The sequence below is a fragment of the Vicugna pacos genome, chromosome 35 (assembly GCF_048564905.1).
Source record: "Vicugna pacos chromosome 35, VicPac4, whole genome shotgun sequence".
Classification (NCBI taxonomy): Eukaryota; Metazoa; Chordata; class Mammalia; order Artiodactyla; family Camelidae; genus Vicugna; species Vicugna pacos.
The window spans coordinates 5,905,153-5,926,668 of record NC_133021.1 but is presented as its reverse complement, the minus strand read 5'-3'; the positions used below and the strand labels follow the sequence as shown (position 1 = coordinate 5,926,668).

Below are 21,516 nucleotides of genomic sequence, written 5' to 3'. Positions count from 1 at the left end.
CTGATCCAATTTCACTGTTTTGTGAAATGGGGGTGACAGTCAAGCTCCCTCACCTGCCTCATCTCGATGCTGCCAGGGTAGCCGGGCTAACTCGTAAAACTGTAAAGCTGGGAAGCTACCTATAAACACAAGCGAGATGCCAGGAAGCGCACTGTGTGCAAGGTGCATTCTTCATCCTTGCAGTGACTCTGTGAGGGAAATACTGCTGTTTCCCCATTTTCCGGGTGAGGAAACAGGCTGATAGAAGAGGTGCAGAGATTCAGACCCACCTCTCCCAGACTCCTGACTCCTGTTTGTTTGCTGTCCACACAGCCATGCCCTATTTTGCCGTGTTGATGGTTTCTGTAAATGCCAGTTGTGTAATGACAACATGCCATTTTCTCAGAGGTGAGGGTCCTTGTGGTTGACCTGGTGACACCCCCTTAATGGAGCAACTGTAGGAAGCGATGCCAAGTAACAGCTCCTCCGGAGACCACGAGGAGGAGAGAGCAGACTTCGATAAGCGACCCATTCATTGCCGCGTTGCCTGAGTGCAGTCAGGGCCCTTCACCGCCAGACAGGGTCGAAGTAAGACCCTTGGGAAATGGAGTGACCGTGTAACAGAGCCCTACGTCAGGGCAGTAAATGGTCTCCTTCCTGGGGCCCGTGGAGGAAGAGGAAACCAAGGCAAATGGGTGAGGCACGCGGCTGAATTTACAGGTGGAACGCGGACACTCATGACTCATTTAGGTGCTGATTCATTTTGGCCTCAGCGCCTTCCCCTTCTTGGTAGTAGGTGAGAAATCTGTCACTTCCTCTCCTGTCTGACAGCTTTTGCGGGGAAGCAGGGGGTGACTTTCCATGTAGAACAGACGTAATGATTCTGGATAGAGAACAGTAAGGACCAGAAAGCAGAGGGTTGAAGATAAGAATGAAGTGACTGAAGAAAGGAGCCCAGGGGAAAGGGTCTGAAGAAGAGCACGGTGTGCACACTGATGTGTGGAACCCTGTGCTGTACACCTGAAACTAACACCACGTTGTAGATCAACCACACCTCAACAACAACCGGAAAGGAAGACGTCGCGGGCTGGGCAATGAAGCGGCTCGCCCGGTTTACTCAGTCAAGTAGCAAAACTAGTTCTCTCAGCTTCAGTTACTTCACAGCAACTTCACGTCCATTCCACGCTTCTTATGCTGCCAGCATCCACATCAAGTTTCCTGTCGTAGTTTACTTCCTGCGAAAATACCTTTAGCCAGAGGGTGTAGACAAAAATAGGCGAATTAATTGGATGTAAAATTCAGGGCAGGTTTAGGTGAAATGAGAATTAATCTACAGCTAACGGTTGTTACTAACTGAAATTCATGACCATTTTAAACCATCTTTTCCTCCTTAATATTTTTTAGAGTAGAAACGGGCGGGGAAAGGTCTGGCCAGTGCTTACTTCTACAGAGTTAAAATCGATACAACTATAAATGCTACTGTAATTAAAAACTAAAATGACCTCAGTGTTTTTCATGGAAATGAAAAGACCTCATGAATAAAGAATTACTATTATGGGAAAAAAAAGGCAGATGGGGGAAAGGATTTTCATTTAGTAAAAGTGTTGTGTGCTCCAGGGACAAAATGACCCCCTCAACCATTTAGCGGTGCCATCTCTCAGCAGTATGGGTTCTGGAAGCTTCCGGCTAGAATTCCCATTCTCTTGGGAATATGATGCGGGGAAGGGGACAGTGAAGGGACGTAAATTGCTCACTGGGGCCAGATGGAGAGAAACGACTTTTGGACAAGAGAAGAACAGAAATCTCTTCCACCAGGAAGAGTTGTCGGGTCAGATCGAGGCCGGGAAGTGGCGGTGAGCAGCTGGGAGGCACTCGATAAGACACCCGCCCCCCCCCAGGACAGACAGCAACCTGTGTGCATTACAGAGGCATGCAATTAACTGACTCCAGGTACTTCATACCTGCCTCAGCCACCAGAGGAAAGTTTGATCAGAGTGGCCTGGGGAAGGTGGGACGGTGGTGACCGGTCGTGGCCCTAAGACGTTGCCACAGATACGCTGTTGAATGCAGGCAACTCTGTCGTCTGAAGCTTTAGGTCACGCCTGTCACTCTCGCTGCAGACCGCCAAGCAGTGCCTTTGGTGGTTCCTCGAATGGGGTACACCCACTCTGGGTAGAAAATGGAAGAAATGGCCAGCTAAACTCACTTGGAGACCTACCTCTATGTTCTGCAGCGGCCTCTTTGCTTCCTTACACTTTCTAGAATTTGGTAGCCGTGTCCAGCAGAGGAAACACACCATCAGCCTGAACAACGATCTCCCTTAGCCTCTGCTGGGGTTTGTCGTTGATTCATGAGCTCAAGCCTCGGGAAATCCTTTCTCAGGCTATCAGGTCACTGCAGGTTTGTCTTGCCACAAAGTGAGGGTGGCAGAGCTATCCAATTATCTGGTTTTCACAGGGATTCCCAGCTGGTAGCTCTCGTTTCCTCACCTGGGCTCATTTTGCACCTGGTGTGCTTGTGGCCGCCCTGTTTTCTGAAGCCGGAATCGATTGTTCCGATGAGCCCACGAGCAGGTGTTGCTGTGACGGCCCCATGAACAGACGTCTGCTGCCTCCTGTTTTGCAGCTGCGCGGTCCCACCTTGTCCCCCATACCTGGTACTCTCAGAACCCTTCCTCAATGCCCCGATCAGCAGCTCCCCTCAAGCAGCAGAGCGAGGGGAACCCGAAGCACCTCTTCATCGGGAAGAAGGGTCCTTAAACGGCAGGGACATGGATGAGGGAGAAGAGGACGCACGCCCGGGACGTCAGGAACTTAAGACTGTGGGGTGGCCACTCGGAGGAGGCACGCTCAGAGCCACGGTCTAATGGACCAATGCAGGAAACAGCTACTTCCAGTCCTGCCTTTCCCGTTTCCTCTGCGTGACTGTTTCCTCTCTCTCTCCCTTCACTTCCCGCTTGTTAAATGCATGTGAGGTTCGCAAGCTCTCCGAGGAGAGTGCGTGCTGTTTTCTCATCTGCGTCCTGCAAACAAGGGTCTGGTTTTGCACTCGTGTGAGCACTTTCCTTTCGGCACGAGCTGAGCATCTGTAATCCGCTCAGTCGTTTGTGGGTTTGTCCACGTGTCTCCGGTACTGGGCACATACTTTGTTCCAGTCCCAGTGCTTTCAAAAGAATGAAAACAATGACAGCTAAGATTTAATATTTTTTACTGTGGGGCTTCTACTAAGTGTTTAATAGGCCGAACCCCTTCACTGAGCAGTCCCGACGGCTTATCCCTGCCTGTTTTCCGGATGGATGTTGGAGTTAAGGAATGTAAGTGACTGCTCCATGGTCAGCAGAGCCCGGGTTGGCATACAGCACCTCGATGTCAGATGAGCTGTTCTCAGACCCATAAATCTGAGGATCTGCATTTCTGATGCGTTCCCAGAAGGCATTAATGGGCCCCAGCTTTGAGAACCGCAGCTCTAGGCTCCACCCCCCAGGGGCCCTCTCTGCACCGCCCCCTCCGTGGTCCTGTTGCTTTAGGAAAGGTGAAATGTGTGTTTGCAATTAATCTGCAAGTCTCGCACACTGTACCCATCAGTGGAAGGGCCCGCTGTCTCAGCCAGGAGATCCCAGCCTTGCCGCTCTCCTCTGCTGGATCTGCGTCTGTGATGGTGTCTCGGGTTCTGCTCTTCCCTGAGGGTGGTGGAAGGGGGCTATTTTGGGTTGAGATGCTGGTTGTTCTTGGTGGCTGGCTAAGGAAGAGATTTACTGTGTCTCAGTACATCCCTGTGTGCTGCTCGTGGAGGGATTACAGACATTCTAGGCAATGGAATCACCTCCAAGCTGCTTCTGCTCAATATACTGGGTCAGAGTCTCGCTCTTCTGGAACATCATTCTGAGTCTGAAAAGCGGGCAGTAAAACCAGCAGCTGCCCAGAGACTATTTATTTAATCCCTCGTGTAAACACGGTGATGCTGACAGCACGTCACACGGCTGGTCAACAGGACCGAGCTCCAGCAGGGGCCTTGTCCTCATGTGAGCCTTCTGGCCCTTTCCTGTGTCTGCAAACAGTGGTGAAGAGGAAACAGAAGGCAAGTCTGAGTGAGGACACGCTGCCGACTTGCGAAACATGGAGAAAAGAACTGGCACTGCAGTTCTCAGGCCAAACGCGGCCGCTGGGGCGAGGAGGGACACGCCCTCGAGCGGTGCTGGCTCTGTTCTCTGGCACCGAGGGCGCCCACTTTTTGTGGCCTTGGATGCGTCCTGCCTCTAAGGGAGCTGTTGACAGTTCTGCACAGTGGGACAGTTTTATGAGTCAGCCCACTCATTTTTATGAGGGTCTCCGGGGTAAAGCAGTTACACAATCTTACAGCAGCGCACTGACTCTCAGTGAATTGCAAACGATATGAGCTGGCCATCCAGGCCTGTGGGGCAGGCGGTGCCCAGCAGTCGTGATGGAAGTTCAGTTTTGGGGCGACCTGGCTGGTTATGATAAGACAGGGGACTTGAACAGTGGATATGCAGGGAGAGAGAGAAGGTGACTGGGAAATGCATAACCCATGGGGCTCCTCTCAGAAGCCGTAGTTGGAGGGACAGAAATCTCGTTATGTAGAAAAAAGACCAAAACTCACTTGCTCAGACGTCTCTCAAGTGACTTCAGATTTGCTGGTGGAAGGAAATGACACCACCGTCCACTAAATACCTGGTCAGCACTCTGCCACCGACACAAGAAGGCTTCAGGCCTTATCGTGGCTTTCTGTGATAACCCAGCTTTTCTCCAGCAAGGCGTGGAGAGTGAGGCCTCCTGTGCTTCTGTTTATAAGCGAGTGTGCTAAGTGGTGGCTTCCTGAGGAGGCAGGGTTAATTACGAACGAGACTGGGTCTTAGAGTGACCAGCAGGCTACGGAGCTGGTGACCGCCCCAGTCAGAGGCGGGCTCGAGGAAGTGAAATGGGACTTATTTACATTTAGAGTGTTGCCCGGTTCTTAATCACCTCAAAGCGTTTAAAAATTAACTTTCCTAACAGCTGCTCAGGACGAGTAATGAACCCTGGCCGGGTGTTGGCTGCCGGCTCCTTCGTCCTCTGGTGCTGCCCGTTCATGATTTCAGCCTGCGGTCTTTGCCTGTGTCCTTTTGCTAAACCCTGGAAATTTTCTCTCTGTTTATTTGTTAAGTCTCCTGAAAAAGCGATTTTCTACAATTTCACCAGCGTTGCCAGCACTTGCCGGTAGAGCCGGCTGGATGTGCACCGTCAGAGTCAGCGATCACTCTGCTGAACTTTCCTCTGCGTGCACTGTTCCAGTTAGACCGGTCGGTTATCAAAGGGTTACTATGGGTTACACATGCTGGACAAGAGGGGCGACCCCAGACCCCAAGCACTTCTCCCACGGCCACGTGGTCACTTAAATGGGCCAGGTCACAACTGAACACCTTGCTAATCAGCCAGTAGGAATGACCAGAGCAGCTGGGATGACAGATGCAGGTATCGCTGGCGTTTTTTTTTAAATCACATTTTATTTTAACACAATCTACAATTCGACTTAAAATTCTTACAATTTAGAACCGCAGTCTCCAACAGAGGAAAGAAAATATCATTTGCGGGTGGGGTGTGAGTGATAATTATGTCCCCTGCCTTCCACAAAGAGCTGTTGTAAAAATTCCTACGGTTTTTGTCAGCTGTAAGGTTAACAAGCTGTTTTGACATGCCATAACTTAATTCCATTATTTAATATTTTAATGATGCGTTTACCCACCATTTGTTTTAATTTCAAAAACGGAAACTCTATAGAACATCATTCCTTTAAAATCACTACATTTTTCTTTGTGGGCAATAATCGGAAATGCAAAAACCTTATTTTAAAGAAAACTACTGTTTTCTAGAAGAAATTAGCGAGAAAAAAGGACGTAACTGAGGCACGATCAGAGTGACTTTTTGGCTACAGGTCAAGGAATGAAATGTTTGCATGTGAAGGATCTGTGGGCTTTGTATTTAGGAAGCTGACGTGGTTTGCATTTGGGCAGAAGCAGGTCCCTCCTTCTTGCTAATTACAGCGGCTGAGGGGCTGGGGGAGGCTCTCCGAGTGTCAGCTTCACCTCAGGAGCAGGTTTGCCTGACAGGGTGGAAGGAGGGACGCCGGGGCTCTCGGGGGCCACTCCTGAAAATGAGCAGAAGCCAGGGGCTCCGGGTCCGCGTCTGTCTGGAAGCAGGATGCGGACGCCCTCACCTGCTGTCCGCCCTGTGCCGAGTCTGCGGGAGGAAGATTGGCGGCTACAGCTCTTGGGCTTTCCCGTGACAAGACATTCATCTCTCGAGGCTATCCTGGTGAGCCAAGCCATACATAAATCCATGCTAATTAAACGTGCTTCTCTTGGGGGGAGCTGCCTTCATTACAGGACTTACTTCAGGGGAGCAGAGATACGTGTGTCTCTGTATTTCAGCACGCGGCACCAGAGTCTGCTGGGAGGAGGCGGATGCACGCCCCCGCCTTCTCCCTCTCATCTTATGTCTTGCTATCTGGAGATTCACACAAAACAGATCCCTTGGGATGGAACACACTTTCAAACCAGGGAAGTTAAATCCTTCTCAGAGGCACGCATCCTGCCATGTTGAGAACTGTGACGTTCTGCAAGTCTAAATGGAATGGTGCCATCGCTAATTGAAGCACCTGGCCCCATTAGGGCTTAACGAGGGCTTCTGATGATGGACGTAAGGAGCCACTGCAGCCACAACCAAGAAGCGTAATTATTATTGTTAATTATAGTCCAAGGAAGGAAAGCAAACCTCCAAGTTTGTGGTCAAAATATTATCCTCCTTTTGCTTGTTTTTATTTCTTTCTTTATTTTTAAACTGAAGTGCAGTTACCATGTGTCAGTTTCTGGTGTACAGCACAGTGTCCCAGTCATGCATTTAAAATCGTACATTTGTTTTCATGTTCTTTTTCATTAAAGGTTATTACAAGATATTGAACACAGTTCCCTGTGCTATACAGAAGAAAAATTTTTTAATCTGTTTTTATATATAGTGGTTTAACATTTGCAAATCTCAAACTCCTAAGTTTATTCCTTCCCACCCCCTTTCCCCTAGTAACCATAAGATTATTTACTATGTCTGTAAGTCTGTTTCTGTTTTGTAGATGAGTTCATTAGTGTCTTCTTTTTTCTTTTCTTTAGATTCCACACAGGAGTGACACCACATGGTATTTTTCTTTCTCTGTCTAACTTACTTCACTTAGAATGACAATCTCCAGGTCCACCCATGCTGCTGCAAATGGTGTTTTTTTTTCCTTCTTACGGCTGAGTAGTATTCCACTGTATAAATATACCACAGCTTCTTTATCCCCGTCATCTGTCGATGGACACCTAGGTTATTTCCATGTCTTGGCTATTGTGAACAGTGCTGCTGTGAGCATTGGGGTGCATGCATCTTTTTGAATTAAGGTTCCCTCTGGATATATGCCCTGGAGTGGGATTGCTGGGTCAGAAGGTAAGTCTACTTTTAGTTTTTCTGAGGAAGCTCCACATGCCTTCCATAACGGCTGCACCGAACTGCACCCCCACCAGCAGTGCAGGAGGCTCCCTCTTCCCCACACCCCCGCCCCGTTTGTCATTTGTGGGCTTGCAAATGGTGGCCGTTCTGATTGGTTTGCTTGTTTTTAGAAATGAAAATTACTGTCAGATCTTATACCAAAAGTTCAAACCCCGATCTGACTTGTTAACCGGACTCTGCTTCAGAAACAGAGGAGGTAAGAGGAAACCCTGGAGGCACAGAACATTCTGGGGAAGAGTTTTCCTCCCGACCCCCCACCCCGCTGCCCAGAGCCACACTGAGGCTGGAGAGGGGCTCTGAGGAGGACATAGCAGGGATGTGCAGGAGGTCAGGGAACTTTTCTTCCCATTTTCAGTACATGACGAGCTGTCGGCCCTTTGAGAAACACTGTCACCCCCTAATCTGAGGATTTCATCATTGTAGGATCCTAGGTACCTGACAAGGCAGAGAAATGGACCAAGGGCAGCACATTCAGACAATTCCTACACGTAATCACATTCATAAGGCTTTTGAGTTACCCACAAGCAGAATTTGACTTTGTTGTGGGGAAGATTTTACTCCTTAAATATGTGTCATTGTTAACGTCTCTGTTTCAAAGGGAATGTGAATTATACCCGGTGACTTTACACTTAGGTGAAGAAAAAAATTATTGCATTGTCCATTTAAAGCGTGTAGGTCTTCGTACGTTGAGGTGCGTTCCCTATGAGCCACTTTGTTGAGAGTTACTTACCATAAAGGGGTGTTGACTTTTGTCACATGTTTTTTCTGTGTCCGTGGGGTGCTCACGCGGTTTCACCCTTCAGTCTGGTGACTGGTGCGTCAGCTCGCTTAATCTGCAGACGGTGAGCCATCCTTGCACCCCGGGGGTAATCCCACTCGATCATGGTGTGGGAGTCTTTCAGTGTCGTGCTGAATTCGGCTTGCTAATACTTTGCTGAGGATTTTTGCTTCTATGTTCATCAGGGATCTTGGCCTGTAATTTTCTTTCTTGAAGTGCCCTTCTCTGATTTTGGTGATGTTGGCCTTGTAAAAGGAGTTTGTGAGTGTCCCCTCCTATTTGTTGGCAGCGTTTGAGAAAGATTGGTATTAATTGTTTAAATGTTTGGCAGTGAAGCCATCTGGTCCTAAACTTTCGTTTCTTGGGAGGATTTTGATGACTGATTTGGTCTCCTTCTGGTAATGGGTCTGTTCGGATTTTCTCTGTCTCTGTGACTCGGCATTTATAGGTTGCATGTTCCTAGGATTTATCCATTTCTCCTAGGTTGTACAATTTGAACAAAGACATGGGACCTCTGGGAGGGGGTCACGAGGGCAGAACATGGGGAAAGGCATTAGTGTCGTGATACAAGAGTCTCCGGCAAGCTCTGTAGCCCCTTCTGCCGTGAGAGGATATAGTGAAATGTCTGCAACCCCAAAGAGGGCTTTACCCTACTCTGCTGGTGCCCTGGCCGTGGGCTTCCAGGCTCCAGAACCATGAGAAGTGAGTTTCTATTGCTTGTAAGCTGCTCAGACTGCAGCACGCTGCTACAGCCGCCCAGATGGACAGAGATAGCCATCTTGGTGGTAAGTGAATACCATCCTTGGGACCAGACTTTGGGGAGCTTCAAAATTTGAAGCTTCAGCTGGTGCAACAGGAATATTATGAGGTGGAGGGAAACAGAGAGCAGAATTCCAGGGAGTGGATTCCAAGCTATATCCTGCCAGGTTAGGCAGACGGGGAATATTTTTTCATCAGGTTAGAGATTATCGCAGTGGAGCAGAGTGAGGAAGAGCATCATTTAAAAGGAAACATGGTGCTTACCCTGGAGAATCTTAGAGTCTAATGAAGAGATGAGGCAGGCAGACCTGAAATGACTTAAGAACAGACCAAACAATGTGTCAGTAAATACAAAATATATGTGACAAGAATCTATGAATTATTCTGATTTTTCCTGTGAAAAGGACTGATTTCCACTCTGGCACAGGGCTCCGGATCCTGCACCCCTGTGGCTCTAAAAGGACTTTGAGTTTGTGTCTTTTTACATTTGATCTTAGCCAAAAGGCCAAGAAGTGATGAGTTTGTGTCTTTTTAAAACTTTTATTTATTTTCTTTGTTGGGGGGAAATTAGGTTTATTTATTTATTTATTTATTTATTTATTTAAGTGGCGGTACTGGGGATTGAAACTAGGACCTCGTGGCTGCTAAGCACGTGCTCCACCGCTGAGATACGCCCTCCCCCAAAGGGAGGTTGAGCTGGATATGAGAACCAGGCAGCCTTGGGTTCAGTCTTGTCCCTACCACTTGCTAACTGGATGAATTGGGGAGAAATTTCTTAGACTTTCCAAGCCTCATTTTTTTTTTTGAAGCCTCATTTTTTTTTTAAACTCTGAAGTGGAGCTAAGGACAACAGTTTGTCCCTCGTAGGTTGCTGTAAGCAGTTACAAACTCCACGACTGCACGCAAACCTGCCCCTTCTCAACGGCTAACTGTGGAGTGCCGATTCTGGACGGAGTAGATCAGAGCGTCCAAGCAGACTCAGGCTTGAACATCCAGCAGTTGGCACAAAAGGGGGCTCCGGGGTCAGCTGGGGCAGCTTTGCTCTCAGGAAGCAGCTGCCGCTTCCTGCAGGGACTGGCATGAGCCATTTGCAGCCTCAGTGGGAGAGGTGCTCAGCGGAGAGGCTGTCAAGGGAAGGGGACTCTGTCAGGGCCTGGAAGCAGCAGCACAAGCGGGCCGGAACTGGTTAGTTGAGATCACTGACCTTAGGCTGGGAAACCAAGCTGGTCAGCTTACGTCTTGCAGAAACCCGGGCCCAGTTTGCCTCTGGCCTCACGTTCTGCTGAGAAGTTTGCCCTTGAGAGTAGGAAACACCATGTGTCCTGATGTGGGACAACTTTCAACTCCTGACTCAGTGGCCAGGGAGGAGTAACCTCCCTGGTCAAGGCCAGAATTCCATCTCAGCTCCAGGAAGGTCTGTCCTGGGGCTCATCCTCAGACAGCGGTGCCTGGTCCCCCCGCCACCGGGAGATGCTTTAGCCCGCCCTCTTCCCTGAGGCTAAGGGCGGGGAGGGCCTGCCAGTTCTCCCAGAGCCTGGCTCTCTTCCTCAGCGATCTGTTTGTGAGGTCCGGCCTGATTCACACTCTTCTTACCCCCACCCCCACCCCCTCGGCTGAGTCTTAAGGTTTATTTCATGACTATGATCAATACAGGCTCACAGACGTAGAGAACAAACTTATGGTTACCAGCAGGTAAAGGGGGTGGGAAGGGATAAATAGGGAATTTGAAACTTGAACCTCTTGGGGAGTGATGGAAATGTTAGCCGTCTTGTTGTGGCGGTGGCTTCAGGGGTGTGTACATCTACCAAAATTCATCAAATCGCACATCTGAAATATGTGCCGTTCACTGTACAGGAACCAGATCGCAATGAAGTTGTTAAAAAAGAGAAGCGTCAGCACAGCTGAAGGCACTAGTGCTGCCGACTGAGGGGAGAGATTCGAGGGCAGCACGCCTCGCTTTGGATGCAGGGACCCAGACCTACAGGAAGCCTGTTCTCAGCCAAGAGCTGTGACGCACATTCCCCTTCCGGGGTGGGGCGGGGTGGCGGACTGAGCGGGACCCGCCTAGCGGGCCGGGGTGGGTATGTGAACCGCTCAGACCAGGATGCTGCTTTAGGGTCTGCCCCAAATAGAGTAGTAAGCTTATTGAGGAACAGAGCTTCCTGACAGCTCACCCCACAGCAGGCGGCGTGGGGGCTGCGGGGGGAGACGCCGCCCGCGACACCACGCGCTGAGCTTGGGGCGAGGGGGCAGACCTCCTCCAGTTTGCTCCTTCTCTTGCCCTCCCTGGTTAGATGCCAAGTCAGCTTGGCAGGAACAGTGTTTCCCTTCATTTGCTGGAGCACTGGGCACACGAGCCTACTGGACCCGTGTTAAATGGTGATACCACCTGGGGGTGGGGGCGTGTAGGAGAAACCAGTGGGAAGTAGGGGGTCTGAAAACACAAGCTGCAGCTTTGCCTCCCGTGACAGGTGTGAATGGGCATTACGCATCAGCAGTAAAACAGGTGCAGAGTGTAGCGAAATCAGGCTGTGAGCGCAGGAAACGGCGTTTAGAGACGTGGGAGCGAGGGGTGGCCGCCGAGCAGCTTGACGGTGGGAAGGGCCCCGGGCAGCTGCGGGCTGCGGTACACCCCCCAGGGCCATCGTGCACCCTCCGGGCCCACACCTTAGCTGGTTCCCCGCGTGGCCGCAGGTGGAGGATGGGCCTGCCCGCCGCCGGGTGCTGCCTTCTCACCACTGCCCCTTGTGCGATGGAGCCTTCTGTTAACTGAAACAGGATTTAAAAAAGTAACAGTTTTTAAAAGAGATCATTCTGATTAGGTGTGAAAGCAGACTTGTTAGCATCCAAGAAAGCGGTCATTTGAAAACGCGTTTGCGGGCCCTTGGTGTCACCAGCACAGCGGACTGGGTCACTTGCCTCTGGGACTTTGAAAGTGCGCACGCTGAGTGCCTCAGGTAACCAGGAGCCGGGGAGTTTCTCCAAGGGCCTGTGTGCTGCGTGCTCCCCGGACCCGGGCCGGGGCTGAGCTCACCGGCCCACGTGCCTCGGACCTTGGCATCGCTCTGCGTCAAGCGGGAGGCTCAGCACGGCCAGTCCAGCCCGAGGTGTGGCCAAGGCCGCGGGGCTGCGGACCCTGCCGGGCCGCCTCTTATCCTCCCTTGCACAGTTCCGGGCCCACCCGTGGGTGCCTGGCCTGCGAGGGGCTCTTGAGGGAGTGAAGGGCAGCCCCAGGCAGTGCCCGCAACAGGGCAGGTTCCCCTGTTTTGGGGAGGACTGCGGGGCGGGACCACAGTAGGGCTGTGGTGTGGGGTCAGCCGAGCTCCCAGGGAATCGCCTCCCCGCGCTGGTGCCCCACCTCTGCGCCAGTGATCTTCCACCCAGCCTCCTCCAGCCCTGGTTCCGGCTGCCCCGCTGCTGCTGGGCCTGCAGGAGAGCCTCGCTCCCTACACTGGGAGCGAGAGCTCTTAAGACTGTTCTGAACCCCCTTGCACAGTTATCTGATCTTCGCGGCCATGCGGACTGGTGGACTGGGTCTGTTCTGAAGATGCCAAGATAGGAGGAAGAGAGAAAGCTTGCTTGGTGTGCACGAGCCACAGCGGGAACCCAGGTCTTCGCGCCCGCCCCCAGGGCCCGCGACCCGAGGCCCGGGCTGCGCAGCGTAGGGCCAGGTCCGGCTCTGCGCCCAGGCTGCCCGGTGGGTGCCCGGCCGCACCGCTGACCCGCTGCGTGTTCACCTTGTGCCTGTGTGTGTGTGTGTGTGTGTGTGTGTGTGGGCTGGGGCTGGCGCCCAGGTCTTGGGGCGTCTCACACACGCTGGCTACTGCAAGTAAAGTGCCTGTAGTGCTGCGAGCCGGGTCTGGTGCTTAGTGTGTGCGGATGCAGCGCTCTGTGTTTCACGGACATCGATTCATCGTGTCACATGACAAGCCCAGAGGACAAGTTATTATTCCCATTTTAGAGAAGAAGAAACCGGCTGAGAGAGAGGGGTTTCCCAGTGGTGGAGAGGCCTGGCCCTGCTGTTAGCCACAGCACCAGACCCCCTGTCGACGGGGCTTGGCTCAGAATGCACTGGCTGTGAGGTGTTAGGGCCCCGCCACCCAGATGCCCTACAGCTCACTTCCCTGTGGCCAGAACAGCAACCACAGCCAAGACCTGAGCTGAGCAGGGTTGTGTTGACATGCAAAGTCACCCCCGACCCCACTCCACGGCCTCCCCTGACCTGCTCCTAGCCTTGGTGCGGGTGAGGCGGGGGCTGGTTCTGAGACTTGTTTGGTGAGGGAGGCAGGGGAGACCCTGGGGACACTGGAGGGGCGGAGGGACTCTGTTGCCATGGCGATGTGGCAGAACGAGGTGGAAACTTTATAAAAGGGGAGGAGGCTCATCTATCTTAGGGTTTTTCCCAGCTTCTGAAATGACCCGTCTTGTAGGACTGCATTGGCGTTCCTTTTCTGAGCACTCTTCCCATGAATTGCTTCAGTGCTGGGACCGGGTGAAAATCGCGGACTGATAGGGCTTCCCTGACAGTCGGGGGCTGCAGAAGATGGAGAGGTCACTCGATGAGCAGCGGAACCCGGCGCGAGCACCAGCACGCTGCCTCCCGCGTCACGACGGGAGTCATGGCCTGCTGCAGGGACGCTGGCAGGAAGCAGCCCCTCCGTCTGAGTCTCCCCCTTGGCCCCCGCGTGGGGGCGGCTGGGTCTCTCCCTTGCTGGTTTTGGCACCCAACTGAGCCATGCTGGTGGCGGGCTGGCCCATCCCCTGTCCTGAAACCAGGCTCAGAGGCTGGTGTGCCCTGCAGGTGGGCAAAGAGGGTTAATTAGGCACTGTCTGCGCAGGGCTTTGAAGATAAAAGCCCCGCGTAACTGTCATTGCACAGCGTCTCTTCCACAAACCAGGAATGCTGCTGCTTCGGGGACACTTGAACACGTCTTTGCAGGCGTGGCTCACTGTGGGATAAAACTTGCCAGACGTCGGGGAACAAGTGACACCGTGTAGAGCACAGAGGATCAAACAGTCAGAACAAACCGCAGGCACGAGAAGCCCTCGGGTCACCAGGGAGCTGCTGCCGGGGGCTGGGGGTGGAAGGAGCCCCCCCTCCGGGGGGGCCCAGGGAACGTGGGTCAGTGAGGGGACGTCATGGCTCTGGAGGCCAGAGGTGCTAAAACAGAAACAGGCAGCAGAGGCAAGAAATGACGTTTTGAAAGAGCTGGGGGGCGGGGCATGTCGTAGGAGGGGTTTTGGGGACTGATTCTCCTTACTCGGTTGGAACATTATTTCGAGAGTCCCCCACTGGTGTCCCTGCCCCTTGTGTGAATCCACTGTCCATCCTCTTGCCTGGAAGATGAGGTCTGGTCCTTTAAACCCTTCCCATGACCCTCGAGACCCTCTCCCATCTGCCTCCTGCTGCTTTTCCTAAGCGCCTCTCTCGCACACGCCCTCGGGGGGGTCTCTCCCACACGCGCACAGGAGCCCACCTTGCTCGGGGCACGGCGCCTGTCCTCCCGGCACCTCCGGCCACGCCAGTCCTGGACGCTTAACCCGGGCCCTTGCCGGCCCTTCCTCTGAGCGTGCAGCCCCACACCACTCCTCTCAGTCAATTCTGTTTGCTTTCCACACCTGGAGCCCTGTCTGTCTTTATGTGAGTCTTTATAGGAATGTTTCCTCAAGTGCTGTCTGCACAGCGAAGTCGGGAGACCAGGGTCGTGTCTTAGAGTCGCAGAGACCACTGTGCCAGCAAGTCATAATCGCACAAGGGGAGGAGCCCCCCCAGTACCCAGCACGGTACCTGACGTGCGTTCGGTCCTTTTCCCGGTTATCTGTGGCCGAGTAACAAATCTCCCAAACTCAGTGGTGTTAAGTGATGAGTCTGGTGTGTGGTTGAGAAAAAGGAAGTGTTGCGAATGAATCTGAGTTTTCTGTCTCAAGGGGCTGGTGACTGATGACGTGGCTGTCAGAGCTGGGCCCCGGGACGGGCAGGACTGTGGGAACACAGAGCGGCACCTGGCGAGCTGTGAGCACCCCCAGGGGACACAGTCCTTCCGAGGCAGGAGGTGTGCAGGTGTTCACTTTGCAGCACCTTCCCCCAGCATTTCATCACGATGGAGGCGTTTTGGCCTGTGTTGTCCCCTCTTGCTTTATCCATCATTCTTGTAAACTTGGTCACTCTGAGTGAGGTCAGACCCTGAGTGGGGTCCCCGCTGGGGAGCTGGTCGGAGATGCCCTCTCTCTGGTCCTGGCTCGGCCCCATCAGGTTGAAGACACCCCCGGGCCGCTCACATGCACCAAGAGGACCTCTGCCCTCTGGCCCTCCGCCTGCCTCTCTGCCCGTGTCTTCAGTGACTGCTGAAATCTCAGGCGATCTTCTCTTCTGTCGAGGGGTCTCCTACTGACTCCCCTTCCTGCTGCTGGTGGTCAGGGCGGCTCGCGGAGGGAGGGGCTCTGTGTGCAGATGCTGCGAGCGATCTCAGTGGCCCCAGGGGCAGGTGGTCCTCCCCCAGGAACAAGTGAATCCTCGTATAATTGTGGCGAAACTGCTGCTAAGAACACCCCTCGATGCACCACGTGTTTTGTGGCCCACAGGACACCTGCCTTTATTTCTCTGCATCTTCAGTAACTCATCTCAGCAGGGTGGGCTGAGACCTGCTAGCTTCAGTTTTCAGGCAAACTTACCCTTGACTCAATTTTTTTTTTTTAAATTTGCTTCTAGGCTCCTCTTGCCTCATGTAAGTGGATGTGTCCCTTCCTACTGAAGAATGACTGCTTTTCTCAGCCCTGGCCCGCAGGCCAGCCGAGTGAGCACAGTTATTCTGTTCTGGCTGTTGGGGGATCAAGTTGTGTGGTGTGTGGGAGTGGAGCTGGGAATATTGATTGTCGTCCCCAGCGGTGACTGGGACCATGTCCCGTCTGCCAGCTTCTCTTCTGCCGGGCCGCCGAGGTGGGGCTGCCCTCCTTCCAGTCGGGCCTGGCAGTGCCCAGGTCCGAGGCGCCGTCTGTCCGTCACACTAGGCCCGGTTGCTCGGGCTAGATCGCTACCCTGTAACACAGCTGGGAGGACGCGGGAGCCTCGCAGCGGGGAAGCTGGCTTCTTCCTTCACACGTGAACGTCGCAGTTCCTCTCTTGGGGAGAAGATGTAGATACAATACATGATCTACTGGTGTGCTTGCAAGATCCCAGCAAAGGTCCTGCCTGCAACCCACGTTCCTTGTAGTGAGTGGAAGATGGTTTCTGTGTCATTTTAGAGTTTAAGGATCTTTGACAGCACATGATGACGGGTCTTCAGCGGAGGTGACGCTTCATTTCCTGGCAGCCCACGCCTGTCACGTGCCCTTTGACATTCTGGTCTTTGAAGAAGTCGAGTTGCCTCAGAAATTAAAATCAAAATTCTGATTTTCTTTGTATCATTCCATTCAAATTCTGTTTCAAATAGTTTCTCTTTCTAGGACCTCTCTAGCTATTGGAATTTAAGGATTACTTGTAAAAAGCGCTGGCTTAGGATCATGAAAGCAAACAGCATTAAAAATAGCTTAAATAATCAAAATGTATAAAAATTTTAAAAATTGCTTACAACTGTAAAACATAGTATAAAACTTTGACCCATCACAGCCCATCACACACACACACACACACAAGCACGCACACAAGCGCACGCACACACGCACGCTCGCGCACACACACACACACTCACACGTGTGGTGCAGTTCTGTGCAGGCGAGTCAGCTGACTGCAGCAAGTGATTCAGCACAAGGCCCGCTCCTCTGTCTGTGTGGACTCAGCTCGTCCTCGGGTGCTTAAGCTGTTAGCTCGCTTGCAAATACCTGCTTCCAGGGGGCTGAGGCCTGTGCAGCTTTGGGCCAAAATTGATTGCTGAAGTTACAGAATTAAAATGCCTCTGGTAAAAAATTCAGTCAAAAGAAAAACATCAAGTCTGTGAAGCCGGCTGCCTGCCAGCCAGGGGGACGGGGGATGGAGGAGCTGCTGCAAATAGGTCAGCAGAATTAGTACTCAATTACCCCGATGCTGAGAGGCATGAAGGGCTACCAGACAGATTTCTGACCTCAGTGAATTTCAAGTTAACCCCTTTACGCTCACTGTCCATAAATTAACAGCAGATCATTTATTTTTCCCTCCCCACCCCGTTTTTAACTGTTCTCTTTATTACTTGTAACCGTGTTTTAAAAAAATAATTTAGCGGGGGGGAAGTAATTTGATTTATTTACTTATTTTTTAATGGAGGTGCTGGGGATTGGAGCCCTCGGTGTCCCACTGAGCGATACCCTCCCCGCCGCCGTCTGGGCCTGTTCTGGCACGGAAGCACACAGACTTGTACTAGTGCTGCTCCGTGCCTGGTGGTAGCGCGAAGGATTATTCCAGTCTCGAACCTTTTCATTTCCCTCTTTGTCCCCCAGCTGCACGGGGCGGCTCCCAGCAGAGGCCAGCCCCTTGGTTTGCGATTCTGACAACCTTGCATGTATCTGTGTGTGCTGAGTTCCCTGGAGGTGCGCATCCGGAACTTCCTGCCACCTTTGGGCACATGCTAGCGCAGTTCTGCTTCCTCCTGCGGGGCTGCTCACGCACGTGGTTGTAGTAAATACTTGCCCGGTCCCCAGCACCCAGGAAAGGGACAGTTTCCGCCCACGCTTGCTGACCTGGCTGTTGTCTGAAGACCGACTTTTGTCAGTGCGGCTCTAGACTGGGGCCTGTACTTGGGAATTCTCTGCTCACGCACCAGGGAGGTCAAGCATTTATTCACGTTAGCCATTCCGTTCCTACTTCAGCCCCTGGAGCATTTACAGCCTTGGTGCAGGTGGGGTGCTCCCTGTGTTTACTGAGTTATGAGGGTTTCTTACAGATTCTGAGTATTAATCTCTTCTTGGTTCTGTTCATTGGCAATGTCCTCGCCGCGTCTGCCACCTAGTCCTCACTGTGTCTACGGTGCATTTGGCAGAGCCGAAACCTGTGGTTCTGGGGTAAGCACACCCTCCCGTTCCCCCGTTACAGGCAGGGCCTTTTCTTTCATACTTGAAAAGCCTCTCCGAACCCCAGGGTCGTGAATTTTCTCTCGCTTCCCCCTCCCTCTCGCCCTGTGGTATTTATGTCTTCACCCTCCTTCTGCGTTGCAGCGTGTCAGCCACAGCGTGGCAGTTTCTGGTTCACTTGTTTTGTGGGGCGGTTTTAAGCCCGTGTGAATGCATCCTCGCTTGCCAGTGAGAGACAGGGCTACGCTTGAGTCTTGTCGTTACTATGAGCTGATGTCCCCAACACTGCTGAACACGAGCTGCGTTTCCTCCCCTTGAGGGTGATGCCACGTCCATGAGAGTCGGTTTTGATAGGAGTCTGAGTCTGTTTTTAAATCCTCCATTTTTTCCTGTTGCTCCACTTTTTAATAATTGGATGAGAAATACAATCTTTCAGTCGTTCCAGGGTGGCCCCTGCCTTAATATCTGGTAGCGTAATTCTAACTACTGGCTCTTGTTTGACAGACTCCAGCTGGAATTTTGGATGGAGCTGCGCTGCTTTATGTGATCCTGGGTAGCTGCTGGCCCTCCGCGTCTGCGCACGTGGAATACTGTCTCCAAACGGCACGGGGGCTCTGCGAAGCTGATTTCGAGAGGTCTGAACTTTCAGAGAAGGAATGAATTTCTGTGCTAAATCAAGCTTCCAAGTTTCTAGTAGAATTCCTATGATGATGGCTCTGGAGGCCTTCCCTCGTGGGTCCTCATCTTTCCCCCATGCATTCGCCCACCGGCCAGGCAACAGTTGAGCACCTTCTGTGTGCACAACACAACGTAGTGTTGTCAGCAAACATTTCTGAGCTTCTCCTTCACTCACACGTTACAGACGAACCAAGAGTTAACGACTGCGTGGACTGTGAGGCTCCGGGGGGCCCGAGTTCCGTGCTGAAGAGCTCTGCTCGTGCACTGCAGTGAGTGACCGGACGCTGTCCTGGCTTAGTGCCGTCAGACGGGAATCCAGACGTCGGCCGGTGTTCTCGGGGTGCCTGGGCTTTGGTCCCCGTGTCCCCACCTAGCAGGTCAGTCAAAGGGTCCGAGTCTCCGTTTCCTTCTTTGTATGATGAAGACGTCAGTCCAGGACATTTCTAGTCTTTCAGCTCTCGGGTGGGCTTCTGAGTTCTTGACAAGCAGGACAGGGAAGGGCACATACACAAGGGTACCTGAGGGTCCCGATGGAGAGGACAGGCCCCAAGAGGTCCTGGGGGAGCAGAGGTGGGGCACTGAGGGGGGAGGGGGGCACTGGGGGGGCCTCTGGAGAGTCTAGGAGGTGGGATAAAGGCAAAGAAATGAGCCACAGGCGTGGAGGGTGACGGGCGAGGTTTTCTGGTTGAAATGTATCTGAGCTGAGGTCGAAGGTAACGGGCCTTAAAATAATTACCGCGTTTTGATAAACGAGTCTTCACAGTCACGTGCGTCCGCTCACACGTGCAGAGGGAGTCGCGTGTTGAGACAGGAGGGAAGGGGGCAAGGAACGGCCAATGAAGATGACGCAGCCACTAGCACCAAGACGGCGGGAGATCCAGCTCCCAGGGGACCGGGGCCTCAGCACATGCTCACTGTGACACCTCAGCTGCTGGATGGCACCCCCACGGGCACCGTGTGGCTCCGGAGCTGGCCGTAAAAGCCAGAGAGTGGGAGAGGGCCCAGTTCCTGGGAATCCCACTCCCTTCCCCACAGTCGTTGCAGTAACCCCCGACCCGTCAGCACATGAAGGTCCCGAGCCCATCAAAACGAGCAGCCCGGCACCTCGCGGCGCCCCCGCCGCCGGAGACAGCCCACACTCTGTCCACAGAGTGTGCATCTCTCTGATAAATCTACCTTTACTCGACTGTGGCTCGCTCTTGAATTCTTTCTTGCATGAAGCCAAGGACCCTCCCAGGGGCTCACCTGGGACCTGGGACCTGGCCCTCCTCCCATGCCCCGTTTCCCTCTGTCACATTACCCGTTACATCTTCAGGCCCCATCCATAGGCACGGGAAGAATTCTTACCTTTGCCTTGCACATGAGGACACAGAGGCACAGGAGTTCAGACTGCCTGCCTATTGGCTTGTCCTGGTTCAGGAAGTGTTTTCTGACTCCACGATGCCTGCAATCCCACCTCTGTGGGTGGACCAGAGTTTTAATTTGATGCGCGGAGCATCTAGGAAGCACCTGGCTTCTGTATCTGGGGTCTCAGAAGGAACCATCTTGAGCCTGGTAGGTTTCTCTGACTGTCTTCAGCAGCTCCCGGCCACTTGAACTATCTCAGCTTATACCTTCAGCCAGATAGACCTGCCAGCCCAGGGCTCTCATGCTCGCCTGACGTCTCCAGAGCAGGGGGTGTGGGGAGGGGGTGTGGGGAGAGGGGGTCCCTTTCCTGGGGGCTGGGCTCCTGGGCTCCCTGGCTCCACGGTGCGGGTTGGGGAGTTCACTTAGCGTGTAACTGACGCACGTTCCAGTTAACGGTGGATATGGGCACCTGTTCTTGAAATAGCATCGTGAGCACAGACGGAGACAAATTGAGAGCCGGGCAGGAGCCCACGCGCTCTCTCGGGAAGCCGGGCTGGGAGGAGGAGACGGGCACACCCTGGAGCCTGGTGCCAGGGCTTGGGGTTGGCCAGACACACAGGGAAGTTGTGCAGTTCCGTGTTGCAGAAGGTTCTATGAAAAAGAGACATTTCAGGATGAGGACAAAAGTTGCAATTTTATGATTCACTTATATGGGATTTTTCTGTTTGCAAAACTAGACTTTTGGCAGTATTGTTAGGTAGTTAGAGAAGCGGGGGCACCAGGCAGGCAGGTGGAGAGGGAGGAAGGTCTGGAAGGTGACAGTGTGCCCACCTGCAGCATAAAGGGGCTTTACTGCCTCTAAGTGAGCGCCAGCAAGAAACCGGGCAGAAGTTGACAGTGGTGACTGTGCGGTAGTGACAAGGACCTACCCAGACAGGACCAGTGCTCACTGTAATATAATCAGCACCTTGGTTTAGCCCTGCCGTGGGTTTTCCTGTGTGCGTTGTTGGTAATCTTAGCATGCACGAGGTCCTGGGTCTAGTCCCAGCACCTCCATTAAAAAAATTAACTTAACAGAAAGGAGCTTGAATTAGGGAAGGAAAAATGGAAAATTTTTATCTTAGAAAAAGCAAATTGAAAGTTTAAGTTCATGGTGTCTAGAGTTCTGATAGGTTCAGTCAGAATCCCTGCCGACTCCGGGGCGTGTGGTCAGACCCTCCTGCCGATGGACACCTAGGCCGCTTCCATGTCTCTGTGTAATTAATGCACTGATGCTGATACATTATCATTCACTGAAGACCACAGTTTACTCAGGTTTCCTTAGTTTTCATCAAACGCCCTTTTCTCCCCTCAGAATCCCACCCAGGACACTGAGTTTTGTTTAATGAAGATTCCCTTAGCTGTGACCGTCTCTTAGACTTTCCTTACTTTTGGTGATCTTGACGGCTCTGAGGAGCGCTGGGC

At 52.6% G+C, this 21,516-nt stretch overlaps 1 long non-coding RNA gene across 1 annotated transcript; it reads left to right on the top strand.

Moving 5' to 3' along the window:
* The first annotated feature begins 6,096 nt into the window (after positions 1 to 6,096).
* On the top strand, positions 6,097 to 19,060 carry LOC140691421 (uncharacterized). The gene is made up of 3 exons (XR_012067034.1): positions 6,097 to 6,287; positions 18,532 to 18,662; positions 18,890 to 19,060. It is a non-coding gene; the product is annotated as an uncharacterized lncRNA (long non-coding RNA).
* Positions 19,061 to 21,516: the final 2,456 nt, after the last annotated feature.